Raw genomic sequence first — 22316 nt, 5'->3', positions numbered from 1 at the left:
CATTCAGTTGTGTGACTTCAGGCATATTACTTATATCAATGCTCTGCTCTCCTCTTCTATACAATGAAGAGAACAAGAGGCACTTCTGCTGTGTTACTGAGGATAGATATCGAGCTATGAACACCTTATCTTGTAATAAACTCAAGTTTAGCTAAGGGAAATTCCCCTATCTGTGGAACCAGCACCCATTATTAAACACCGAAGACAAGAATCCCTGCTAAATTCCTGATTTAAAACATCCTTTTAAGGCTCTGTGACTGCTTGGAAAGTATTATCATTCTTGGGCACTTGTAATCAAAAGAATGTACTTTGAAGAAATAAGAGCAAGGGGCTGGGGGATGTGGCTCTGGGGGAAAGCTCTTGCCTGGCTTGTGCAAAGCACAGGGCCTCAATCCCCAGCACTTCAACAAGCAGAAGACAAGAAGCGGGATTTGAGTAGGCGAGGGTTCCAGAGTATCAGGCTCTTGCGTCTATCCTGGCTGGATTCAGGCTGCCCAGATGCATCAAGGTATGATTAGTCCCTGGCTCGGAGTCACTGGAAAGTTTCAGAAAATGACTCATGCAAAAGTGACTTGCCCAGCACTTGGCTTCAGTTAAGAAGTCGAGATGTGTTAGCCTTGTATGCTTGGGAAGCTCTCGCACACAGTGCACACAGTGTCCTGCTTCAAGCTCAGTCTGACTCACCGCTGGGTGCTTTTGCCCAGATGAACAAGCAGGAGCAGTTAGTTAACGGGGGGGGGGGGGGGGAGCTGTCAATCTGTGCGGGAGCCTGAGCGGGCCCTGCCTGTGGACCTCCAGGGCCCCACAGTCTCTGCAGCAGCCCACTCTGCTTCTCACACCCTGGCATTCTGAGCGCATGAGAACCTCAAGACCTGCCTGTAAGACTTGGCCATCTTAGAGTATTTCAGGACTTGCGCGGCTCCCAGAATCCCCCAGGAGGTGCTTTCTTTGCTGCTTAGCTTTAGTGCTTCCTGGGGAGGGAGTTCTGTAAAAGGGTTCCTGATGCAAACGAGCGAGCGTCAGCCCTCCAAACTCCCTCCTCTGCAAGCTCTCCCTAGGACCTAGAGAGAGATCTATCCCTACACAGTCTGTGTGCCCATGCTTGTGCGTGTGCCAGTGCATTTGTGGCGATCAGAGGACAAGCATGGTTGTCAGGTCAGTTCTTATCCGAGACAGGGTCTCTTTTGTTGCTTTCCGCTGTGCATACCACATGGCCGGCTAGCTTCTGGGGATTCTGTATCTATCTTCCTGTAGCTCTGGGATTCTGGGTACCTGTGCTACTGTGTCTGCTTTTACAGGGGCTTTGGGGATTTGAATTTGGGTCCTCATGCTTACACGCCAAACACTTTCCTCATCGAGCCACCTCCCCATGTCCCCGAATAATATGTTTTCAGATACACCTATCCGTGATCCAGCCAGAGCTCCACAGAGCACTCACTCTACAGCACTGTTTATTCGGGCCTTAACTAGAGGCCCTTCCCTTCCCTTTTCTTACTTGATTCTAATCTCTGGAATTCATTACTTCCTGTTTATTGCTGCCATGACCTATAACCCACCACTTCTCAATGTTATGAAATTGAGCAGTATGACCCAGGAACCTGGCTTTCTTGTGTTCTAAAACAATAAATAAATAAATAACAATAAAAACCTGAATATATGGTTGGGAGGTCTGTAAAATGTCTATAATATTTAATTTGCCCTTGGCTCTCAGAATTTCTGAGGGAACTGCTGAGGAAGTCAAGGTTTCGATTACAGATACGGCTGGGTCAGCTTTGGGAGCAGCCCGGTGATGGTGCAGGCCCTGAACAGTTGATATAGAATTTTCTTATCCATATGAATGTATCAAACTCTGTGAAGTAGGAGGTAGATGAGAAACTGTCCCCTCTTAGTGATTAAGTCACTTGCCTGAGCTCACAGAGCCCAGTGAGATTTCTGACATTGGGCCCAGGTTTGAGTGCCCTGCAGAGAGTGGAAAATGCAGGTAACTACAGGTCCTGACATCCTGGGAGAGCTTCGGCAAGCATCCAGGCAAATCACTGGAACACCTGGCAAGATTTGGGTATTCAGAGGAGTGTTGCCCAGAGAGGAAGGAGGGCGCTGGAGACATTACCCCACTAATGATGTCGCCTCAATTTGGGAAAGTATATTCACAATGCTCTTTTTTGGTTTTGCGAGACAGGGTTTCTGTGTAGCCCTGGCTGTCCTGGAACTCACTCTGTAGACCAGGCTGGCCTCGAACTCAGAAATCCGCCTGCCTCTGCCTCCCAAGTGCTGGGATTAAAGGCATGGGCCACCACGCCCGGCTTATTCACAATGCTCTTAATTGGTCCTGAGCAACTTGGGATTTAAAAGTAAGGTTGTAGCTTCATTTGCAAGGGCAGCCAAATTATTGGTGTGATGCATGCTTGTAGTTCTAGAACTTAAGAGGCAGAGGCAGGAGGATCATGAATTTGGCCAGCCTGAGCAACATGGAAAGTTTCTGCCAGAAAGTGGGGAAATAGAATAGGTGGGAATGGGGGAGCTTGGAGAGGACAGGGTGTCTGGTACTGACCACCCTGTCCCTGTTCACCAGGCACTCCCGGGCCTGTTGTACCCCTCACCCTGGGGTTCTGCCCCACACTCGAGTTCTCAACACTCCTTGGGCAACATTCATTTACTTTCTTGCCAAGTGAACTCTCTGACATCAGAGAATACACCTTTACTGCCTGCAAAGGTGTTTTACTAACTTGAATTCATGGCTCTGGGGACCAGTTAGAACATAAGCTCACTGTGAGCCAAACAGCACAGATGCAGCTGTGGAGCAAGCGGCTGGATCATTAAAAGCCTGGACGGAAGGTTAGAAGTGGAGAGCCAGCCCAGTCTCTAGCTGCAGGCATAAACCTCCCCAGGTGAACATCTAGGGAACTGAAAGCATCTCTAGGGCAGGCCTCGGTCTGCTGGGCTTGGAGACCTGTTCTTTCTTGGCTGCTTTTGGCTGCAGATTCTGCTGGGCCTGAGAAACAGCTGGGAAGAAAGGAGTGCAGGTCAGAGGTCACCTCCTCAGCAGGAATTAACAGGTTGCTTCTGAGCTTTTGAATGATATTCCGAATGCCTCCCTCCCCTATCTTCCACTCTTGCTCTCTGTAGCTTTTGCTCACAGAGATCCTGGGAAGCAGATCTAGTCCTCTCCAAGCTAACCCCAGGCCTCCATGTTGCCTAGCAGAAGCCTCTCAAGTCTTAAATGGTAGTCTCGAAAGACCCCACAAGATTTCCTTCTTCTTGGCTTTCTCTTCTATCACCTTTTTCCAGCCACACAGGCCTTTGGCTGCTCCCCCCACTACCCCCCCCCCCCCAGCTAGCCCTCTAGGTCTGATACTCAACCTTCTACTGAGATATTCCATGGGTCCTGAGCTCTCTGGGATCTTGAGTCAGATCCCCTTCTTAACACAACACATACATGTATTTATTTGCTTTGCTGCATTCATTGTTGTCTTCCCCTTGGGGACTGGGACATCCCTGTCTTGCTCACTGATGTATTCTCAGTGCACCCAGGGTGTCTGGCACCTGTTCTGAGAAAATAGGGGATTCAGAGGGTAGGCGGGTTCAGAGGAATAACCTGAGTTCCTGAGCTTGGGTGCTTTGAGGAGTCCAATGACCCCTTCATGTTCAGTGTCCAGGCCCCTTCATGTTCAATGTCTAGGCTTCTGGAAGAGAGGAAGGGAGTCTAGCTCCAGTCATACCAGCTGAGAGAACTCCTCTTTAGTAAACCTTAGGCAGAAATCACACTAAGGCTGCCACCTGGGACTTGCTAACACATGGCTCCAGGGCAGGCAGTTACCAGAACTAGCAGTGAGGACCCTACTAAATCCCTCTGCTACTCAGGACAAGGGACTTCCCACCTTAGCACCCCTGGTCAGCCAGGCTCTAGCAAACCCAGCAAATCATTTCAGGCTGAGTCTTTATAGCTAGCCAGGGAAAAGTCAGGCCAGACACAGCAAAGGAAAAATATGAGAACCATTGTTTACAAGTTAATAGTTCAAAATGGCAAGATCAGAACCTTAAAGCCAGTGCAGGCCCTACACGGTGACAGCACAAGCCACGCACTCCTGAAGCCAGCTCGAATGGAGCATGATAATGGTATTTCACAGATGTTCCTGCCAGGCAGTCATCTATATCAGATACAGGTCACTTCTGTTCAAGGTGGGTGGCTGTCTGAGAAGCTCTCAGGCAGAATGGGAAATGACCCCATGAAGAACAAGAAGGCATGTATGATGGTACTCACCGTAACTCCAACACTCAGAGGCAGCGGCATTCAAGTCAAGCCTTGGCTATAGGACACCCCATCTCAAACAAAAATTGGAAAGAAACCTTGAGTCACCAGGACTATATTCTAATTTTAAGTTTTTTTTTTTTTAAAGATATTTATTTATTTATTTATTTATTTATTTAATGTAAGTACACTGTAGCTGTCCTCAGACACTCCAGAAGAGAGAGTCAGATCTCATTACGGATGGTTATGAGCCACCATGTGGTTGCTGGGATTTGAACTCCTGACCTTCGGAAGAGCAGTCGGGTGCTCTTACCCACTGAGCCATCTCCCCAGCCCCTAATTTTAAGTTTTTTAAATCCTATTTTTAATGATGGTTCTTAAATACTTTAACCTTCCTTATAACCTATCACCCACCAGGGATAGTGGAAAAGAAAAGATACAGGGGAAGTGGACCTGTTTAGAAAGGTTCTTTGGAGCAACGACTGCATGTGTTGTCTGGAAATCAGCAGTTCAATTCACATGTTAGCCAGCAGCAGCAGCTCGATCCACTCGCAAACACCTCTCAGATGCACCAGCAGTCCAGTTCAATAGACTCAGGTCAGCAACAGCAGTGACAGGACCTAGCAGACAGCCAGGCCTCAGCCTTGGCTTGAATCAACAGGAGGGACCACAAGGGACACCAGGAGAAGTTCTTTGGCTGTGCCTCTCTCAGGGAATTGAGTTAGCCGTACCAGCAAGCCAAGCTCTGTTTCTGTCACAACACTGAGTCCTATTTCTACCTTCCAAACATCCCATATCCTCCATGTGCCTTGCCTCTGCGTGTGCATCCAATAAACCTAAGTCTGTGGAGTCCCAACAATCAGCTCAACTGCACAATGTAAGGCGGATCAATACATGCGGGTTGCTAGCAAAGAATCCTTCATCCCGTATCCTTTCACAAACGTGCTTTAGCAGAGCATCCTCTCTCCCGTGCCTGCTTCAGTGGAACATTCCTTCAGGAGTCTGCCTTAGTCTTTCACCTGTGTCCACTTCAGGAAAACACTCCTTCATGTGTTTGTCCCTGCAAAACACCCTCCAACACAACTGATTCTCCAAAGAACCCTTAAGTTTCCACTTCACTATATTCTCACCTCCAGCAAAGATGGCATGCTACCAGATAAATGTAGTCAAAAGCAGGTGACATCAAGGAACAACAGTGACATTTTCAGCCGGTCTGGGTTAGAGTCTATGGCAAGGAGCAGCCCAACTCTCATGTCATCTCCATTTGGATCTGCAGTCAGTGTTAATAAGCAGGATGCAAGGAGAAAGAAGGGGAAGTTTCAGAAACTGCAGAGGACAGGCTGAGGTTGAGTCCTGTGGTTATGGCTGCTATGCTGAGAGGCCCAGGGCCTTTCCCCGTGAGTCAGTGAAGTGTCCATGTGGTTACTTCACTGTCAGTTCTGGTAAGTGACCATGGATACCATGTGCTGATGCAGATGGTTTTGGGTTACATGGTAGGTTACAGTCTTGAGAGTGCTTTCCTGTGAATAATGACTTGGGTCCGTTCTGTCAGTTACCCTGGAAGGTTACTGTCACTGTCATCCCCAGACAGGTCATTGACTGCCCAAGGGTTGACAGAACTTCATTTTCGATCTTTGAATATAGGAGGAATCTAGACTCAAATTCCAGAGGAAATTAATTTTGCTTTATGATTTTCCTGCCACCTTCTCTGATATCATCCAAGAGATGATGGCTCAGTGTAAGGCAATGCAGCACCCGAAATGTCAACAAGTGTGGACGTGGGTGAGGCTTCAATATCCCACCTCTGAGGGGAGCACAAGCGGCTGGGATGCAGAGAATATGCCCCTCCCTCCTTGGAGAAAGATGTCTAGGGACATAAAGAGACTCTTCCTCTAAGCATCACATTACTACTTTAGGGCCATCAGAGAAAACTGAGCTATAGGCAAAGAAAAGATGAATCACAGGTGCCCATTCTCAGCGAGTATGTGTCTTGAAATAGCCCATTAGCTTCTTATGAAGATTCCTTTAAAGCGTTATTGGTTTGATGCCCTAAGATGTGTGTAATTTGCCAAATTGCATACTATGCACATCTAACTCCTCTGTACAAACTGGTACCTGGAGATACAACCAGTGGGTTTGAGTTAAAGATCCCAGTCATTAACATTTTCTCTAAAAATTACTTAGAGCAATTAGCCCATATTAATGAGATAATCTCTTGAGGAGCTCACTTCTCTCTATATATTAAAGAGTGCATCTTAAGCTCATTGCTATGGCACAAGCATGTGTTAACAACAGCTGAACTTATTTTTTTTTCCCTCCTCAAATTCTGCAGAAGTTGCTCCCAGGTTTACTCTCTATGCCAAGTCTCAGAGCTGAGCAAAATGTTATGGTCTAGTTATAAACCCTAGAAAAACAAGGTTTATAGGAAATGTTGACACAATCGTAACTAAAGTGGTGCTAGCTGACACCTCTCTATTTTCAATTTGGGGGATTTCTACTGGGAAAATATAAATGCTAATTCAGCAAAGGAAGCCAACTATAATAAAAGTGCTGCGGTCTTCCTGCTCACCCTGTGAAGGTAGACTTCAGAAGATGCCAGTGCAGTGTGGAATGTGAGTTTGGACGAGGAGACTCGTGTGGGGCACCTGCAAACGGCTCAGCCATTGGTTACTTATAAATGCTGCCCAGGAATGCATGCTGTCATCATGAGTCACACTGCCCAGTGCAGCCTAGCCAGCTGCTGGGAGATTCCAGGTTTCTGCACCAAGGTGCCTACCAAGCACTCACTGCACACTGCTTTATCTACCCAGGTTGGGGGAAAAAAAAAAGCAGGTTTCTCACAAACTTCTAGGGGAGACCATGAAGAGGATGGGAACAGGAAGAGAGAATGGAAGCAAGGAGGGGCCACTGGACTAGGTGACTCATGTGGCTTATGAGGCAGCATGTATCACAGAGCCCCTGGAAAAGGTGTTGAAAGGTGCCCCTTTCGCCTGGACTCCTAAACAGCCCTGTGAGAAGCATGTGTGCTCCATTCTTTTGTTGTTTTGTTTTTGTTTTTGTTTTTGTTTTTTGAGACGGGGTTTCTCTGTATAGCTCTGGCTGTCCTGGAACTCACTTTGTAGACCAGGCTGGCCTCGAACTCAGAAATCTGCCTGCCTCTGCCTCCTGAGTGCTGGGATTAAAGGCATGCACCACCACACCCAGCCCATGTACTCCATTTTTAAGCTATGACTCTGATCTTTGGAATAGGAGAAGGTAGTAGAAGGGTAGAGTTTGATGTGGGTTCCATGATAAAGAATGACACTCACAAATGGACAACAGTGAGGGAGGGGCAAAGCGAGGTAAGCTGAAGTAAATGTTTGAAAATCCCCAGCTCCATAGACTAAACAGCCTTGCCTCCCTGGGAGCCAGAGCCAAGCTGTCCTTCCGGGCAGCCCAGGGAGGACATGCCACTCAGGAGGCCACACAGCCTTCCCAGGTCCTGTTGCTATGTTGTCATGTCACATGGAGGCCTGCTAGGGTGGTGGCAAGGCATGGAACTGTGCCCCCAGCTTAACCACACAACAAGTAGAAGAGAATTGTTTTGTATTGAGTAGATTCCTACTGTAGAAAAGTATCTTTAGCAGATGGCAATACTTTCAGCTAATGGACAAATCACCAGCAGAAAGGGAATAATTATGAGGACAGAGATAGACTCTCCCTAGCGTGCATGGCATCGCTTCTAGAGGGTTGAAACAGGATCACACTGATCACAGCTTTGATTTGGAGTGAAGTCAGAAAGGCCACTAAAACCACTATTAAGTTATACCCCAGTGTTTTACCAAATAAGTCTGGCCTTTCCCAGTCACAAGGGGCCGTTAAGTTCCTATCTTCATAAGCAGAACATATTTTGGTTGCTTGGGGTTGTTTGGGTTTTTTTGTTTTGTTTTGGTTTGGTTTGGTTTGGTTTGGTTTTTTTCCTTCCAGGTTTCTAAGCCTGTTGGCAACATTTTTTCTAGAATGCTTTCAAAAGCTTGCACAAGATAGCCTCGTAATTTGTGGGGGAGGGGTTGGAAGCGTGCTCTAAAGCTAACCTTCTGCAGACCCTGACTTTTTGGGAGGCTGAAAGGAAGATAGTGCATTTCTGGATGTACCTGTCAAGGCTAAATGATTGTTCATTTCCTGTGAATTGGGAATAACATAATGACATGCAGCTGGGAGAGGGTTGGCTTTCTCTTTTTCCTCTACCAGGAGCTGGGTTCCTTACCAGCTGGGAGATATTACCATAAGACTGTACTGGAAAACTGAAGAGATTCAGCGTTCTAGATGTCAGCAATTGCTTCCATGTTCCTACCTGAAGCCAGCCTGACAGTACTTTAATAACACATGTGTACAAACATTCATTTAATTTAAAATGAGGGGCTGTGGGTTGTGGGGGGTAGTACAAGGAGGGGTTTACAAAGCCGCAAAGACCCCTCTCTGTGGAACTGAGAGGATTAGCTCACTCTGCTAAGATTATGTATGCTAATGACTGAGTGAGTTTGAAAGAAACAGTTAAGAATAATAAGGTATTTTCACCCAAGAGAAATGAATTTATATCAGAGTGTCTATGCCTTGCTAATGCAGCCATTACCTGGAACAAAGAAGGAAGCACACATTCAATACCGATTTTAAAATTAGAATTCAGCAGAATGAGATCCTGGGCGCCGACTTAACTGCATGCTTCTATCTGTTAGGATAATACACTTTGCTCTGGGTCCCACTCATCCTCACATTGTGACTGTGGCAGATGTGGGAGGCTGAGAGCTGCAGCCAACTGCTTCCTTCCAGCCCATCCTGACCCATCACAACTGACCAGAGAAAGAGAAGGTAGGGTGTGGGGAGAGGGGAGTCTGGTCTTCTGCTGCTCCTGGCAATGTGAAGAAGAAAAGCCCGTGGGCAGGTTTCTGCTAATGGAGTCTTATAGAGCATAGACCCTTGACCTGACCTGTGTAGGCATGTCAGACACCTGAGATGTGAGGGAAGCACAGCTTCATGTGTTGCTCTGTGCCTGAGATCATCCCACTTGACACTAGAGTTTAAAACCTACAGGCCAAGTCAATCAAACCTGGGATAAAAGTTTAAACAATTGAAAACCAAAACCCTAAATTTACTATTGGTATTGAATCCTAAGCCCAGTGAAAAATGAAGCTGTAGTTGGAAATGAACAGAAAGGTAAAATTGCAAGACTTTATCTAAATCCTTCAAGCGTGCCACTTGAGTCTAGAGAAAGAGCTGCATGTCGGGAAGGTCAGGTAGACAAGAGGCAAGGCTAATAACTCAGTCACTGTCCTGGCCACTTGTTGTGGCTCTCCCAGCCCCCTTTCCTCAGGTTACTCCTCCAAAAGTGACCAGCACTTCCTCTCTGAGTGCTAGGAGGCCGGTGGGGTAAGAAGTGTTGGCCCTTCACAGTGTACATATTACAGATAACCAAGAGAAGATTGGGGATGCCATCAGTAAAGCCCACACTAGCGTGAGGACCTGACCTTACATCTCAGTGCCAATATGAAAAGCTGACTGTGGCTGCACATGTCTGCAGCCACAGTGCTGGTGAGTCAGGAGCATGTGGGTCCCTGGAGCTCCCTGGCCAACCAGCCTAGCCAAACCAGAGAGTGCCAGGTTTAGTGAGAGATCCTGCCTCAAAAAATAAGATTCAGAGAACACACTTAGCATTGACCTCATACATATGCACACACGTGCATGCACGGCTGCACGCAGGTGCACATAAACATGAGGGAGAAAAGGAAAGCATGTTCCACCCTTCCAACCTCCCTAAAAATGAACTGGCGGGCTTACCCCACCTCATGTTCTTTTCTCAAAGCAGTTACTGATACCTGATAGCTGCCCCTGTGGCATGTTGGGACCAGCATGCAGGGGATTCAGCTTCTCATATAGTTGGGAGGAGGTGGGGGAAGTCAACCCTTCGCTTTCTCTCTCTCTCTCAAAAGAAGAGGAGGTATGGCACCCATTATAGCCCAGAGTTGGCTTGAATCCTGGCATGCTTGGTGGATCTTTTGGCATTTGGTCATACATGAGCTCTATTCCAAAGTTACTACATCATGTCCTCCATGTCTAGATGCTGTCTGGGACTCCACAGAGAAGAATGTGATGAGCAAGGGGTGAGGTTGCTTCACAAGCCTTGCCAAGCAGCCAGTGTGGAGCTTCCACGAGGCCTTTTACATCACAGGGAACAAATGATGCCTAGGTTCAGGATGGAGGAGGAAACAAGGATCTTCCACTCCATCTGGGTTGATCTGTGTGCTGCCTGGATGAGCTCCTCTCAGTGACTTGAAGGTGATGGCGCCCTAACCTTCTCTGATGGGAAGCAATAATGGTTACAGCCTTTTGGGGCTGTCACACTTCACTGGGGGAGTACCAGTTTCACGAAGCCCTGGTTGGATGGGGATCATTACACATGGGTACTGAAATTTATCCGTTAGCAGAGACAACTTACCTAACTAATACAATTACTGCACATTTTATGTTAATTTACAAAATAATCCTAAATAAGAGTTTTTTGAAGCCATGTGTTAAATTATAAGTAGAACAGTGGCCTAAAGGCAGCCTGAAAATTCAACAAATACTTTTTGCTGGGATGAAAAATACTGATAGTGCTTTTGATTCTCCATCATTTACAAACTAACTCAGATTTTTATATCTCAGGAAGTCAGCTATGTTGTGGAACTTGTCTTGTACATATGAGAGTTAAACACTGATGTTGTTTAGACCATGTTAAATTAATATCTAGTTTAATAATAAGCAATCGAGAGGCATGTTTTGAGAGACAGTAAAGGATATTTCACAGGGAGTTGAACGCATCTAACTTAGCCAATCTTGGAAAACAGGGTGAAGGGACTTTTCTGGGAGCACAAGGACCAAGCTTTACCTTAACACAGTCAGCAGAGTGGTGAAGTGTTGTTTTGAGGAAGCTGGTCTGTGCTCAGGGAGAGACTGTGCTAAGATGGATTAGTGATATCTGTCTGTCATGGAAGGTCAAAGACCTCAGCAGTGGGATGAAATGAGAACCACTAAAGGATGCATGTCTTAGTAGAAGCAGAAAGTGCTGACATATGGGGAGAATTCCTTTGATGGCATTTAAAAAAATAATTTAGTGTGTGTGAGAGAGACTGTGTGCACAGACATGCCTGTTTACGCATGTACCATGGTATGTGGGCAGAGGCCACAGGACAAATTACTGGAGTTAACTTTCCCCTCTCCACCACGTGCATTCCAGGGACCAAACCCTTTCCCTACTGGGCCATCTTGCTGGCCCTGATACCATAAGCTTTTACCAAAACAATGACTTACTTAGTTGATCATTTCAGAAGTCATAGGATTCAAAATGTTGGTTGTGTAGTGGTGATTCTAAAAAAGGAAAAGTTGAGTCATGTACTGTTATTTGAAATTCTAGACTTGAGTCTGTCATTGTTATTGTGGTCCACATCAGTCAGGAACATTAGATTACCTAAGCTCTTCTGGAAGGTGTTTTCTCTGAATCCCATCAGCACTCCCCACAGGCCAGTCAGCCCTTCTCACAAGGCAGCGTTCATGGTGCTTGAAACCAATGGCATCACTCACACCACATGAGTGTGGTGCCTGTCACTCCTCTAAGATACACCTGGGAGAAGAAGGTGTGTCTCCAACCCCGCATGATGTCTCCAGCTCAAGATGAGTTCATTGCTTCTGGTTAAAACCAGAGAATGAAAAGGCACACTAGGGCAGGCACCCTTTTGGAGAAGAGTGAGCCAGATGATGGGTGTAATGGAACCATGGAGCTGCTGGGTCATAGAGGCAGTTCTCGGAGACGGCAAGGTGTGACCTCAGGTAGACAAAACCACTCCTCAATTGTGGTACACTGTAAAATAAGGACATTTACTCACACCGCTTTTGCATGGTGCTATGGGGCAGTTTCTCTGGGGGTAGCTCTCCTTGTGTTTCTTAGCCAAACTGTTTGTTCCTTTTGTTTTTAAACAGATGGACATCTTTCATTGTCTGGTGATTGACTCCCGAAGACTCAAGTTAAACAGGAAGGACTCCAGCTCTGGTTGTGTGTGTCTGTTTACAGTGAAGCACATGAACAACCATGAATGAAATCCTCTAAGAATTTGCTACTTCTGTCTCCTCTGAGCTCACAAACCTGCTCTTTGGGGCCTTGCAGGACATTCACGGCACCAAATTTCCAGCCGCTGACTATGTTTTCCTGTCTCCTTCAAAACCCAAGTGAACTCAGCCTGCATCTCTTTTTAATTTTACATTTTTTAAAAACAAGTTTTCACTACGTAGCCCAAACTGACCTTGAATTCATAATCCCCTGGGCTCCTAGATGGGCTTGGCCAGGCCTGTGAGCTCTGCAGCTTCCTAAGCAGACGTTCTCGCTCGAGTGTATACACACCACACAACAGCTGGATCGGTTGCTATTTCTTGCTTGGTTTTGATTGTTGCTTTTGATTTAACTTGTGAAAACACCATGCCTGGGTTGTGGCAGGAAGCAGGACGTGACTGTTCTGAATTCTTACACTGTCCTTGTGAAGGGACATGTTATCTCTCCTGCTTCCATATGTCATTTGTCTTTGCTTATCTAGAGAGCAGAACCCTGGCGCCCTGCCTAGGACTGTGTGGGAGCCGGGCAGTTTCTTTCTTGGGTTCATCATTTAGTTAGTTGTAAGCACCTAGTGGAAAATTATTCTAAATATATGTGCTGTAGAACCTTCAGGAGAGTGGATGTGAAAGGTAGCTGGACTTTCTTCAACCCCAGGAAACAGAACAACACCCTCACTCCTCTGCAGACAGCTCTGCTGAGGTGGGTGGGCAGGGGCTAGGACCTTCCCTGCAGCACTTTCAGAGCCTGTATTGGAAATGTTCCTAGCTATATTGTATCCATTCACCTTTACTACACAGGACATGGAGTTACGGACTTCATTTCGAAGGCACCCTTGCAGATTAGGACAAAAGGTTGTCAGTTATCAGCCTGTGTCTTGGAAGGGAACTAGTGAGACTCCTTGTTTTGGGGCTATCTCAAGGAAATTTCCCTTTTTATTATTTATCCTTGGGTGGCTGAGTCCTTCAAATCAGACTTTCTTCATGTCCATGCAAAAGCATGCCTTGCCCTGCTAGTAGATATCCTGGCTGACTTATTAGGAAATAAAGCAGCAACGTTTTCCATGTTAATGCAACAGTAAGCAAAAAAAAAAACAAAAAACAAAAATGAAAACTGAAACATAAAATTAACTCTTGCTGTACACACACCTCTTTGAAAGAATGTAGCTACACAGGAAGGGCATATTTCACCATTATCAGTATTATCAAGGATAGAATTGATATTTAAATGACAAAATGTGAGTGCTTTATAATCAACAGCAATAATGCCAGGGTCGGGAGTGTCTTAAGTAAAAGAGGCAAGGTCCTTGCTGAATTTGGTAGCCCAGGCCTATAATCTGAGCAGTGTGACACAGGGAAGCAGGCCAGCCTGGGCTCTGTGGTACGACTCTGTCACGTGGTGACACAGGGAAGCAGGCCAGCCTGGGCTCTGTGGTACGACTCTGTCACGTGCATATTCATATCTTCCTTCTGCCTCTTCCCCCTCCCCACTCTCATTCTTTTGCTTCTTGGGATGTAGGGGTGGGCTGTTTCTGTCTTTCTGGACTAGACAACCTAGTGAAAAAGGCACCCAATAAGGTAAAGTATCAGGGTGGATATACACAGTAGCACAGGCTGTCCACCTTCATAGTACATTGTTTACACTCACTATAGCATAAATGGTGCCTCATTTCCAAGCAAGGCCTATACAACCACATAGTATTGACTCTCGACACATTGTTACTCACCTGTGGTGAGTGATGATAGGAGATGGTCTGCCCATGGCAGCACATACACCACCACCTAGCCCAGCCTCTGAGGTGTTTTCTCAAAGGAAATGGCTACAACTGGAACTTGAGAAAAGTCAGCTTAGTTAGCCAAGAGAACGGCAGAGTCATCCAGCAAAAGGGAGTTCCATGTTATAAGGACAAAAACAAGGGGTCCGGAGGCCTAGGTAAGCAAGCGGTGAATGTAAGGAGCCTTGGAGACTCCTGTTGCTGCCTCCTGTGACACTCAGTCTCCTATCTTTACAAACTCAGGTCAGCTGTGCTCAGGCGTATGGGTCTCAAGCTGCTCTCTAAGTAGCCCTGGTGAGATCTGCTTGTCTGGAGCATTTGGCTCAGAAGCTCTGAGTAAATGTGACTCCCAGATAAGATCCCCACCTTCAGACAGATGGCTCCAGATGTCGGCTCCATTCCTGCCACCTGTTCAGCCTGATCAAATGTCAAACATTTCGACCCAGACAACAATTAAGCTGATTGTGATACTTTTCTATTTAAACATTTTTAATGTAATGCTTACAGAATTTAAAAGCAAAACCAAGTTTTGTTTGAGGTAAAGTTGAACTTTTTAGCAATCTCCCAGAAGAGTAGCTGCTAATTCTATATTGTCACAGAGAACAATCAATTTACACAGAGAAAAATAATGTTACAGAGGGAATTATGTGTGCATATGTAGAGACATGGATTTATGGATAAATGGAAGGATAGATTGACAGGCAAAGGTTGGACAGATAGGTGAAGAGATGGATGGATGAATGATGGGTGGGTGAGTGGTAAAGGAAGGGATGGGTAGTGTATTAGCTACTCTTGGTTGCTATGACACAATACCTAGATCAAAAGCAACTTACCAATAGGTTATTTTGGCTTATGAGGTCTATTGCAAGAATCCATAATGGAGCAGAAGGCAAGCCTTGCTGGTGGCCAGAGCAGAGAGCTGACAGAACATGTTTTTCATCTGTTTTCAGAAAACAGAGAGAGAAGAAAGTGTGGCCAAGCCATAAACTCTCAAAACTTGCATCTGCCCCTCTCACCCACCTCCCAACCCCCCCCAAATACCCCTGCACCCAGTGACATTCGTCCTCCAGGAAAGTTCTACCATCTAAAGGTTGTAAAGGTTCCATAACCTTCCCAAACAGTGCCACCAGCTGTGAATAATGTATTCAAAAACATATAACTATAGGGAATATTTCTCATTCAAACACAGTAAAGAGAGGCACCATTAGCTGGGAGACATCACAGTTAGCTTAAGTTGCCGATTTGACACACTAGTGAAGAAGGAACCTCATTTGAAAACTTCCCTGCCCTGTCTTCCTTCTGAGATTATGACCTGGGAGCCCTAAGATATAATAAGCAGTTTTCTATCCCAGGTTGCTGTTGGTCATGGTGTTTACCACAGCAATAAAAAGCAAACTGGGACAGAAATTGGTACTGAGTGTATGGTGTCGTTTGGTGAACTTGGCCAAATTGGGTTTGGGGAGGCCAATGAAGCATTTGAATCTTGAGGCTGGAAAAGACATTGAGTACTCAGAGCTTGCTAGGCTTTCTGTGGCTTCTCATAGAACAGGAATATTGAGGTCACTGCAGACAGTGGAGGTCTGGCTTGTGAAGCTTTAGAGGAAAGCTGGTAATCTACCGAGACAGAGTATGTATTATATGTTTAATTAAGAGTCTGTGAGCCTGAAACCTTTGCTTGAGTGGGAAAATGGATGCTGGTCAGTTGGAACTGAAACAAAGTCAGCCATGATTAATAAGAGACAAGTGTCAGTGAGGTGAGATCTTCTGAAGTATTTCCTCAGGGTCAGGACACAACAGCTGTGACCTGCGGGGATCAAGGCTATGTTTTAAGCTGGCAGCTGTACTTGGTCATGTGCAAGAGTCTCTCATGTGGTACAGGTTTGGGCTGCATGAAGAGGCATGCAGAACAGCTGAAGCTTAGTCCATTGTGGCAGGCAGGGTTGGAGCACAGATAGAAGCCCGGAGAGAATTAGTGAAAGTGCAGCCTCAGTGAGCTGTCCACCAGGGACAGCAGTGTGGGATGTGGATGGCAAGAGAGGGGACATGGGACCGCCTAAGTCGTTTGGAGTGAGAATCATGAGTGAGTCCCGAATTTTGGACAATGAGCTTTTTACACTGTTGAATATCAGTCTTCCTTTGGTCTGCTTATAACTGTTCTCTGGTGCTTCTCTCTTAGAATAAGAGTATTTAACTTGTTTTTTTTATCTTATAGGAATCACAGTTATGAGACTTTGGATTATTTTAAAGAGATATTGAACTTTTAAGTAATGGAGTATTAAAAGACTTTGGGACTATATGAGTTTATAGATGGGTAAATAACAGTGGACAGATGAATAGGAAAGGAGATAGATGCATGCATAAAGGGATGATGAAAGGAGTGGATGAATGGGTGGATGGATAGACAGATGGGTGGGTGGTTGGGAGGGTGGATGGATGGCTGAATGGGTGGGTGGGTGGATGGATGGATGGATGGATGGATGGATGGATGGATGGATGGGCAGGTGGTTGGATGGATGGGTGGATGGGTAGATGGATCGATGGGTGGGTGGGTGAATGGGTGGATAGGAGGGTGAATGTATGGGTAGATGGATGGATGGATGGATGGATGGATGGATGGATGGATGGTTGGAAAGGTGGTAGTTGGAAGGATGGGTGAATGTGTGGATGAATGATCAAGCAGGTGGTTGTTCAATCTTTCCCTGCTCTTTCATCTATTCTTAAGGAAAGAATGGCATTCAACTAAGGCAATTCCCTATCACCTCAGATGTCAAGGTGTACCCTTTCAAGTCCCTGTTATTTGACACCAAATTTTGGTTTTTATATGAAAGAAAAAACTACACACATTTGAAAAAGTGTATGCCCCAAGACCATTTGCGCTAATATTGTGCACACTATAAGAACTACAGTGCTTGAAGATGTTCATCATTAGAGAGCTGCTCGTATAAATCATGAATTTTAATGCACACTGGAACAGTAAAGAGCTTAAAAGTGAGGGTAGGAACCCTCATTTTATTAGACCTGAGATAGTATCATTTTAAGATGCATTATCTTATTTTTTTCCTTCTACCAATCTATTTTTCTCCTGTGACAAGTTTATTATTGCCAAGAACAAGCAAGGCTATTCCTATAAGATGTTACTTAGAAATCCCTTGAGTTAAGCCACCAAGTCCTTGCTTACAAGTTCTGCTTTCCTCATAGCTATGTGACACAATTGAAACATTCTGCCGCAATATAACAAAAATTGTATATCCTAAAGTTTCCATAACAACATAGTCCTAAAGCACAACTAAATGTGTTTAGTACTCATATTTCAACTTTCCTTGTATTTAAGAAATAGTATATATTCTAATGTATATTATGTTCTATAACTTTAATATGTTATCTATTTCTATTCCAGGTCTGGCATTTCTTTTTTAAATTACTACCAGGGCATTAATTATTACAGGCCATTTAATGGACACTAATCTTTTATCCATCAGATGCTCAAAATTCTAATCATTATCCATGTTTGAGATGGCATATATTTTTAGTTATTTATTAGAACAGCAAACCAATTCCACTTTGAATATCTGCATTATGTTACTGCAGCTAGTACAAGTTAAACCAATAACAATCACTTTTCTCATAGTTATGAAGTCTAGGAACCTAAGATTGCTATCATCTCAGTGTACTTAAGGAGACAAGAGGTGAGAACTTATTTCTTAGCAAGGAAACTAACTTTATTTCAAAATCTTGTCACCTGTTTTTACAAACATGTTTGACAAGATGTCTAATTAAAATTTTTTTGCTTAAGATGCATCATCCTAGAATGCTAAGAAAACATACTTAGTCATTTTATGTTATACACATTTCTTTTAGTATGCATATTTAAATTACACACCATCTTATGCATCCACCAAAGAAAAACAATCAGCATAATTAACTGTGTTCCTGACAGGTCTTCACTTCTAGAGTCCAGTTCTTCTGAACACATGGTGACCCAGTGACATCAACGCACAGCTAGTTCTGTTGATAAATATTGGTCGCACAGAGTAATTGCTTACACAGTGTGTCATGCTCGTATATAACACGCCTCTCCTGCCCCCTCCTGTCTTTCTTGTCTGTTACTATTCCCTACTGGTCCCTCTTCTGCTTTTATGTGCTTTTCCCTCCTAGAGTCTGCATTGAGGAAGAACGGGATGCTGGTCAGTCTGGCTTATTTTACTTAACAGGATGTTCTCCAGTTCCGCTCACTTTCCCAAAACTGATGTGGACAAATAGCATGTTCTTCTTAATGGATGAAACCCACTCCATTACACAGATCTCTTTATCCATTCCTCCACTGATGGGCATCTGGGCTGATTTCATGGCTTAGCAAACAGTGTCCCCATCACAATAACCATGATGATACAGCTGAATGCTGACTTCATTTTCTTCAGATATATACCCTGGAACAGTATAGTAGGATGGTGTGATAATTATAATTTTAGTCTGAAGCACATCCAGGAGGCTACAGTAACATATACTCTCACCAACACATTTGGGGACTCTGCTGCCCTCTGCCTCTTTCCAGCATTTGTAGCTTATTTTCTCAATGATGGCCATTCTGACCAGGGTGAGAGAGAATCTCAGTGCCATTTTTATTTGTAGCTCCTCGGTGGTTAAGGTATTAAATATTTTTTCATTATTTATTGGTCAATTACATTTCTTCTTTTGTATCTATTCAGGTTCTCCTCCCACTTCCTAATTGGATTATCGAGGAGGAGGTTAGTGTTTACTCTTGGATGTTGGTCTTCCACGGGATGAATGGCTGGTAAAGCTTTTCTCTCATTCTGTAGGCTGATTCTTCTGTTAACTGTTTCCTTTACTGTGTAGAGCTTTCAAATGTCATCAGTATCCATATACTTTTATGCAGAGTTGTCCTCTGTGACATCAAAAGTGGGCCCTGTCTTTCCTAAGACTACATGAAATGGAAAGGCCCTACCTTCCACCTGGATTTGCAGTTACTTAAAGTTGGCTGATTCTGAACTCCTGGTTTTAGGATACTGATAAACCACCTTTGGTTCTCCCTAGTGATTCTCCCCCAGGACCCTTTCCAAGAGTTAAAAGAAAGCATACCTCTTGCTAATGGATTTTCCTAGGGCATCAACACCCGGTCTGTGTTGATGCTTGCGTGTCTGTGCCAACAGTTACTCCATGGATTCTCAGATACTGTTCAAAGTCAAGGGTGTGAGATGCTTAAAAACCAAAACAAAACATTAAAGTTAGTGTAACATATCATATCCAGAAGATGTTAAGGGGTGTGTTAGAGTATATTGTCACACATATTTGTACCAGTGCAAAACATTTAAACATGACTGGAAAGACATCTATCCAAATATTTCCAACAGTCATCTATAGGTACTAAGACTGGGGATGTTTGGCTTTCTTTGTGTTTTTCTGTAAGCTTAGCAGTCTTCTTTCCAGTAATTATATAGTATGTTTTCAAATGCAATAAACATTTATAAAATATGTAACAGATAATATTTATGGAAAATTGGGCAAAGCAAGCACTCTCTCATTGTATGTGTGTGTGTCTGTGTGTGTTTCTGTGTCTGTGTATGTCTCTCTGTGTGTGTTCGTGTATGTGTCTGTGCGTATCTATGGATGTGTGTGTCTGTGTATATGTGTCTCTGTGTGTGTGTCTGTCTTTGAGTGTGTCTGTGTCTCTCTGTGTATATCTGTGTGTCTATGTGTCTATGTATACATCCTATGGAGACATTTCAATATGTTGGGAAGACCCTGAAACTATACTCACATTTTGCATTTCACCATCACATTAAGCATAGGATTTGAATTTCTCTTTCAGACCCTCGCAGCCCTCAGCAGCCCATTCATCCTCCTCTGTGTAGTGTGTGCCTGACATTTGGGTGTCAGGTTAATGGATGAAGCCACCCTAGCCATAACCACACTTCTTCACCTCACCACCACCCCTCTTTTCTCTTATATAACCCTAGTTTGTTTCACTTGGAGTCCTAGTGACTTTGGAGACTCAACTCAGTTAAACATTTGTGCCTCCTCTGTGGTCCATTGTTCCACCTGAGCAGGATTCTTGACTGTCATTGTAACCACTGTCAGTCTGCATAAGTAAGTTTTCCCTTTGGAAAAGCAAGTGCCAAAATGGAACAGAATGTGAAAGAGATGTCCTGGGTAGAAACCCATGAAAAACAAAGAAGAGGTAGCAGGAAGAGGCAAGGAGAACACAGAGATGAGGGGAAAGTCTGAATCCAGTGAAAGAGCAAAAGGAGCAGACCAAGTGGGAGGGGCCAAGGACTAGCAGATTGCAGAACAGTTCTGAGTTGGCCAGCCTTGGGAGGTCCTCATGCCAAAGCCAATTTTGGAATCCCTACCCCTACAGGAGCAGCTCGGCACCATCCCCTCCTCTGTAGCCTGTCCTCCTCTGGGCTCCCAGTAGCTCTTGAGTCAAGACCTTACTGAAAACATGGGCTGTGGATCTAAAGTGTCTGGTCTTGAGTCAGAGCTGATCAGTGTGTATTTCCAGTCTACTATAACCTGTGTCAGATGATTTCAAATACAGAGGAGAAGAGAATGAGACAGATTTTTACTTTATGTTCAAGGGCATTTTCTTGCATGTATGTCTGTGTACCATGTGTTTTCTTGGTGCTTGAGAAGGCAAGAAGATAACAGATCTCTTAGGACTGGAGTTACAGATGGCTGTGAACCACTGTATGTCACTGTGAATCACATTTGGGTCCCATAGAAGAGCAGCCAATAGTCCCAACTATTAAGTCATTTCTCTAGTCCTCAAATATTTATTTTAAATGACTGATTGGAAAGCTTTCCAAAGTAGCTAACAATTTTCCCAGGGTGCTATATATCCACACCACATTTGTCTTCTGAATTCCTTTGAACTTGGTGAGAGTAGTTTTACTTCATTCTTCTTTAGCCACTGACATTGAGAAACTCCTCAACAAAATGACCTTTTCATTTGAAAAAGCCCCAGTACTTATCATTGTATTAGTCCACTTTAGTTTATGAAGGGAAAACAATTCTCATAGTCACAGTTCCAAGGAGAATCATAATTTACAGTAGCACACACGCCAAGTTAGATATTTTATGCAACTGGCAATGTAGAGAGAGGTGAACACTATTAGGAACCAAACTTGTGGCCCATTCTCAAGTGATTCCAACACATATATTTTGTGTGCTATTTAATTGTAGACCAATCTTATTCATGCATTCATTCATCTTATTTATCCTGTACAATTCTCTTCTTCTCTTGTCTCAACGTAGGACACTTTTCCTCTACTTCATATATTTTAATAAGGCATCTTGTACATTTTGAAATACAGTTGGATATAAATCAATTGGTGATTATTTTATTGAGTGCTAAGCATGGTAACAGTCATTATTTATCCCCAGCCTTTAGACTTTAATCTCATCTACTCCTTTCCAGCTCAGTGTTTGTTTTCTTCCTAATTGTCCATCAGCATCCTTAGGACTTTTCATGACAAAGGCATACTTAGTGGTCACCCCAGCAGAGGGCCCTGATGGTGCGCATTCATGTAGGCACAATTAATCAATGTTCATAACTGACTCTGACACTCAGCAGAGCTCCTCCCTTACTGCACCTCCAGCACCCTCCACTTTCATTTTCTACTTCATTTATTTCTAAATTGCTTGTAATTTTATGAATACAGCCCTCTTATCACCAAGGGGGAGAAAGGATAAAGATATATGGAAGTCTATAGCTGGATTAATCTCCAAGAGATGTTTCAGTCATTTCCCTCCAACCAGCACTTTAATAGAGATTTAAAACATGAACTAAGATGAATGTACACAACAGAGAAAAGCAAAGAACAGTTAGAATTTATTTTACTAGAAAGCTGAGAACAGAAAACCTCATTGTGGACAAAGATATCTCCCCACTCTGTATATATTTAATCAATCAGGAAAATCAAATCAGAAAAAAATGCTTTAAAAAGCAAGTGTTCAGATCAGAAGTAGAATGGTTTCTATTACTGAACAACTAAATTGGTTTATTACTAAAGGGTAAGTGTGTGTGGTCACTGTGGCATTAAGGAGGAATTCAGAGAATTGAGGTGTGGATCATTCAGAATCCATGCGAAAGTAGAATGAGCAGACATCTTATTTAGAATGATTGATGGCCCCTGCTGAGATGAGCAAGTGTGGAAAAC

At 44.2% G+C, this 22316-nt stretch overlaps 1 long non-coding RNA gene across 1 annotated transcript; it reads left to right on the top strand.

Annotated features, from left to right (window-relative positions):
- Positions 1-329: 329 nt before the first annotated feature.
- Gm34630 lies at positions 330-13371 on the top strand. Its single transcript, XR_386034.3, has 3 exons — positions 330-508; positions 8965-9097; positions 12242-13371. It is a non-coding gene; the product is annotated as a predicted gene, 34630 (long non-coding RNA).
- The last annotated feature ends 8945 nt before the right edge of the window (positions 13372-22316 follow it).

The sequence above is a fragment of the Mus musculus genome, chromosome 18, assembly GCF_000001635.26.
Source record: "Mus musculus strain C57BL/6J chromosome 18, GRCm38.p6 C57BL/6J".
NCBI lineage: Eukaryota > Metazoa > Chordata > Mammalia > Rodentia > Muridae > Mus > Mus musculus.
This window is presented reverse-complemented; position numbering and strand designations above follow the sequence as displayed.